This window comes from Glycine max, chromosome 5 (assembly GCF_000004515.6).
Source record: "Glycine max cultivar Williams 82 chromosome 5, Glycine_max_v4.0, whole genome shotgun sequence".
Taxonomy (NCBI): Eukaryota; Viridiplantae; Streptophyta; class Magnoliopsida; order Fabales; family Fabaceae; genus Glycine; species Glycine max.
The window spans coordinates 3397425-3403758 of NC_038241.2; the positions used below are offsets into that span (position 1 = coordinate 3397425).

The 6334-nt window shown below is 34.9% G+C and overlaps 1 non-coding gene across 1 annotated transcript; it reads right to left on the reverse strand.

Moving 5' to 3' along the window:
- Positions 1 to 5643: 5643 nt before the first annotated feature.
- On the reverse strand, positions 5644 to 5750 carry LOC121174960 (small nucleolar RNA R71). The gene has a single exon (XR_005891773.1). It is a non-coding gene; the product is annotated as a small nucleolar RNA R71 (small nucleolar RNA).
- Between the last annotated feature and the right edge of the window lie 584 nt (positions 5751 to 6334).

The window sequence follows — 6334 nt, forward strand, 5'->3', positions numbered from 1 at the left end:
CTACCTTTGTTGTTGTCACCATAAGTTACATGTCCGCTTTTCTTGGGAGAGATATGTGTGAATTTTGATTCGTCTCCCGTCATATGTTTTGAGCATCCGCTATCTATGTACCACTTTTTCCTCAAGGGTTCCTACAAAATCAAGGTTGTAACTTAGGTACCCAAACTTTATTGGGTCCTTGAGTGTTAGTATGAATAACAGATCCTTTTGGGACCCAAATCATTTTAATATTGTTACAATTTCTTCTAAAATAGCATGTAGATGTGCCATGCCCTTTTCTTCCACAGTAAAAACATGTGATAAAACTAGAATTATATTTTTGTGTGGAAGTAGAAAAGTTTTTATGAAATTTTTGTTGTTTTTCAGATTTATATCCTAGTTCAGCCTTATTAGAGGCATGTCTTTGTTTTCCTAATATGACATCTAAATTATTTTTACTATAAGAAAATTTTGCAAGTGAGTTTTTCAATTCTTTGATTTCTTTTTCATACTTTTCACAACAACTACAAGAATCTGACATTTTCTTGTCAGAAATAGTAGAGATATGAACTTTTTCATTTGGTTTAGAAATTGAGACTTCATTTCTAAGATGATCTAATTCTTTGTTTAATTTTGAAATTTCATTTTCTAAATTTGAAATTGTTTTCTTTGAAGATGAAACTAACTTTGCAAGTTTAATTGACTCTTTATGCAGATCAGCAAATGCATCTTGCAATTCATCAAAAGAAATAGATAAGTTATTTGAAGATGTTACCTCTTCATCACTTTCATAACTTTTAGCCATAAGGCAGAGGTTTATCTCTTCATTTTCTGAATCTTCAGAAGATTCCATATCATTTTCACCCCATGTAATGTATGCTTTCTTCAATTTCTTTTCACTAATATTTTTCTTTTCAGACTTCTCCATCTTTTTCTTGAAGATGGGACAATCAACCCTCAGATGTCTAGGTTGATTGCACTCAAAGCATTTTAGAGTAGAGGATGAAGTTTTTGTCCTTCTTTTAGATTTAAAATTGGGTTTCTTTTGATTTCCTCTGACTCTCAGGAACTTGTTGAACCTTTTTACAAAAAGACTAATATCTTCATCATTATTCAAGTCAATTGAATCTTCTTTATCACTGTCTTCTTGGATTGCAGATGAGGCTTTAAGAGCGATTCCCTTCTTCTTCTTATCAGTTTCTTCATGTTGATTTAATCTCAATAATTCCATTTCATGCTCCTGCAATTTTCCAAATAACGTAGCAAGAGACATACTAGACAAATCTTGAGATTCTGTGATGACTGTTACCTTTGGTTGCCATTCTCTATTAAGACATCTTAAAACTTTATTTACTAGATCTTCATTTTGAAAAGTTTTTCCTAGAGATGCAAGATGATTAACTATGTGTGTGAACCTCTTTTGCATGTCTTGTATACTTTCATTTACATTCATCCTAAACAGTTCATATTCACGAGTTAATGTGTTTATCCTAGATCTTTTAAGATATGTTGTGCCTTCATGTGTTACTTGTAGGGTATCCCACATATCCGTAGCACTTTTACAATTTGAAACCCTAAAGTATTCATCTATTCCTAGGGCAGATGTAATAATATTTTTGGCCTTTAAATTATATTGTACTAATCTTCTTTCTTCCTCAGTCCAATCTGCTCTAGGTTTTTCTATTGTTGCACTTCCGACCACTATAGAAGGAACATAAGGTCCTTGTTCTATGGCTTCCCAAATATTTAAATCTATTGCCTCTATAAAGATTTGCATGCGGGTTTTCCAATAGTGGTAACCCACTCCATTAAAGATGGGAGGTCTATTTATAGAATTTCCCTAGGGAAACAAGTAGTTTGATGAGGCCATAATTCTTGAAGCTTCTAAACTTTATACAAGAATGAAGCTCTGATACCACTTGTTAGACAAGTGGCCTCAGATATCTTAAGAAGGGGGAGTTGAATTAAGATATTACAAACTATTTCCCCAATAAAAATTCTATTTAACTTTCTATTCAAGTTATAAATTCCCTTAATAATGAATTTCTTAAATATTAATTCAAATAGAAAAATTTGAATATGTATATAAAACAATAATAAATAAAGGAGTTTAAGGGAAGAGAAAGTGCAAACTCAGATTTATACTGGTTCGGCCACACCCTTGTGCCTACGTCCAGTGCCCAAGCAAACCGCTTGAGAGTTCCACTATCTTGTAAATTCCTTTTACAAGTTCTAAACACACAAGGACAATCCATCCTTTGTGTTTAGAATTCTTTCACAACAAGAGACCCTCGGTCTCTTAATCCCTTTTCAGAATAAAGAAGAAGAGAAGAAGAATCTCTCTTGAAAGAGATAGATTGAACAATTTGAGCACTCAAATAATTCCTTATTGAATCACAAGTGTTTTGGCCAAGAAATTTTTAAGAGGATAAAACAATTTTGCTTGTTAAGAGGATAAGACCTTTTTGTTCTTCAAAACTCTTATCAAAATTCGTGTCTCAAGTCACTTATATACAAGCCTTTGATGGCCATTTAAGAAACAGATAAAAAGATGTGACTGTTGAGAATGTTTTCTGAAAAACTCCTTTGGTAATCGATTATAGTATGTGTGTAATCGATTACAAGCTTTAAAATTTGAATTAAAACGTTCAGAAACTGCTGGTAATCGATTACCATATATGTGTAATCGATTACACAGTGCAAATTTTGAATTCAAATTTTAATAGCTGTTGTAAATCAGTTTTGGCCACTGGTAATCGATTACCAGAGAGTAAATTTGTTGAAAAAAACTTTTTAACTTAAATTTCTTGGCCAAACCTTTTGCTACTTCAATTGGAATTCCCTTCCTATTTAATATACCCTTTCTAAGACTCTAGAGACTGTCTTGATCATCCATCTTGAATATCTTTAATTTCTTTGTCTTGAATAAAACTTTGAGATGCATGTGCAACTTTGGCATCATCAAAACATTCAGCTTGATCCTTTGTCTACAAGAAAGACCAAGAAAGATTACATTGCTTGGGATGACAACGACTCATCCAAAGAATCTGAAAAAGGAGGAAATCAACCTTCTAACAAAAGACTATGAGAGTGAAGAGGACATCACTCAAAGGGACTAAAATCAAGATGGTAATCTGATTTTCATTTCATTCCAATGATGAAGATCAAACATTCCAATCATGAAAAATGTATTATCTTATCCAATTACTCAACTTAACTGGTTCAGTTCATTAATTTTAAATTAAATTGTTAACATGATGACGGATGTGTCATTATTTTCTCCTATTTCTTAACCCTTTTTGTCACCATTTTAATTACTTATTAGCCTTAATTGTCAAATTAACTATGCAGTTTTATCATTTGGGCCTACTTGACTAATTTTGTGTTTTTAATTTAATTTCAGGAGAATTATAAGCAATTGGGCTTGGATCCGGAATTGGGCTGAACCGGCTTGGACTTGAAGAGAGCAGACAATTTTATTTTATCCAATTTTACTTTATTTGGGCCAATTTTACTTTATTTCATTCTTGGGCTTGGACTTAAAGCAGAATTGTAAACTTTGGGGCTGAGGACATATATAACAGCACTAGGGTTTAGTAGAAGGAGACTGTTTTTGGAGAGAAGAATTTTTAGGGTTTTGCAATTCCAGTTTTTACTGTTCACACGCGCTGTTCACATAGAATAGAATTTCGTTTTCTGCTTCTGCCTTTGAATTCGTTTTCGTTTCTGCTGATTAATGGAAGGCTAAGTCTCCAACATTGTTTCTCTTGAGGATCAAGCACAACTCTCTTTGAGGTTTTGTTATTACTATTGAATTCTAATTAGTTTTTCCTCTTCACCAATTGCTCTATATTTGTTGTTATTAATCCATGCATGCTTGATGCTTGATTAATTGTCTCTGTGCTTAATTTACGTTCATGCTTAATGGACATGTGAGAGGGATTAATTGGTATATGTGTTGCTTAATCACATAATGACAACCTTATGTTAATTTTTGCTTAGTAAATTAATTTAGGGTTGGATTAAGTGGTTGAATTGATTAAGGATAAATTCTCGTAACCTAGGAAAAGAGACTTGCTTGTGAATCAAGGGGAAACAACATGTTTTAATTCTGTTATTTCTTTAATTCAAATTACTTGTTGTTTAAATTACAAAAACAAACAACCCCCCTTAATTCGTTACTATTTCACTATTATCTATTGTGAATGCTTGGTTGTTCATTGCTCGTTGGGAGATGACCTAGGATCACTTCCTAGATACTGCATTTTTAATATTTATTTGATTCGAGTATGGTCTCGATCAAATTTGGCGTCGTTGCCGGGGAGCAGTGGTCCAAAGGTTCATAATAGTGTTTAGTTGTTTTGAGTGTAGCTCTGTCGTTTAGGTTGTGAGTGTATGTTGTTTTGTTTTGCATTTCAGTCACGTCCCCTGTTTTGCATTCGGTCATTTTGCATTTCAGTCGCATCCCCTATTTAGCGCTTCCCTATTTCAGCTTTGAGTAATGCTGTGAATAGTGATTAGCCACTGAGAACTAGCGATTGATTTTGCAATTTAATTGGCGATTTTTGTTTTGATAGTTAGAGTTGATATTTTTGGCTGATGTTTTGTGTGGTAGTTTCTTTTGATCCACATTTTGTGTGAAAAATACCAGGAGCACTTGCTGTGGTTGAATTTGAGAGAGACAAAAAATTTGGGGACTTGTTTTTAGCAAAATTAAAAACGGCCATAACTTTTGCTCCGGGTATCAGAATGACTATTATTATATATGCATTTGGGATAGAAAAAAATTTCGCATATTGTGACAACCTGCTTTAGCTTTTTGGGGTCTCCCAAACTCGAAAAATCAGCCGTTTACTAAGTTTTTTTTTATTTTTCTAGTATTACTGTCTTATTTTTCTAAACTTTGCTTAGGTAGTTTTCATAGTTAGACTTTGAATTTTTGTTTGAAATTTTTTGTACTATCTTTTCATGATTTTAGGGTGTTGCTCACAAAATTTCAACTCATTTAGATATTGTTTGACTATAGTTGTAGTTTTAACCCTCCCCTGGTGCTTGTTTGAGAAACACATGATTTGCTGCATATAGTGCATGACCAGGGGCAATCCAGGTGATTTAAAACCCTTTGGTCCTGAAATAGATAGAACCTTTCATAGATTAGTTAGGCATAGTGTGCATCCTGGTCATTCTGTGCATTTTGACAATTTTGAGCATCCTGAGCATTTTGTTGCTGGTGATTCTGAATATTCTGATTTTGAGCATTCAGCTGTTAATTTTCATACTGAGAACATGGCTCAACCTCCCCCTTGTGAGAGGACTCTTAGGGAGATGGCTGCACCTGATTTCACTTATGAAAGCTTGTGCATTCAATATCCTAATGAGGGTGTTCCATATGTTATCAAGACTGGACTAATACATTTGCTGCCCAAGTTTCGCGGTCTTGCAGGTGAAGATCCTCATAAGCATCTTAAGGAGTTCCATATTATCTGTTCCACCATGAAGCCCCCTGATGTCCAGGAAGATCATATCTTTCTAAAAGATTTTCCTCATTCTCTAGAGGGAGTGGCAAAAGATTGGTTGTACTACCTTGCTCCCAGATCCATCTCCAACTGGGATGACCTTAAGAGGGTGTTCTTGGAGAAATTCTTCCCTACATCTAGGACCACGACCATCAGAAAAGACATTTCAGGCATCAGGCAACTTAGTGGAGAGAGCTTGTATGAGTACTGGGAAAGATTCAAGAAATTGTGTGCAAGTTGTCCTCACCATTAGATTTCTGAGCAACTCCTTCTGTAATATTTCTATGAGGGACTTAGCAACATGGAGAGGAGTATGATTGATGTTGCTAGTGGTGGAGCCCTTGGTGATATGACTCCTGCTGAGGCTAGGAATTTGATTGAGAAAATAGCTTCCAACTCCCAACAATTCAGTGCAAGAAATGATGCTATTGTCCTTAGAGAAGTCCATAAGGTGGCCACGGATTCATCTTCATCTGTTGAAAATAAAAAGCTTGAGGGAAAACTTGATGCCTTGATCAACCTAGTAACTCAGCTTGCCATGAATCAGAAATATGCATCTGCACCTATTGCAAGAGTCTGTGGTCTATGTTCTTCTGCAGATCACCATATAGATCTCTGTCCTTCTTTGCAGCAATCTAGAGTCAATGAGCAACTTGAAGCTTATGCTGCAAACATTTATAATAGACCCCCTCAGCAGCAAAACCAACAACAGCAGAATAATTATGACCTTTCAAGCCACAAATACAATCCAAGTTGGAGGAATCATCCAAATCTGAGATGGGCAAGTCCTCCACAACAACAACAGCCTGCCCCTCCATTCCAGAGCTGCTGGTCCAAGC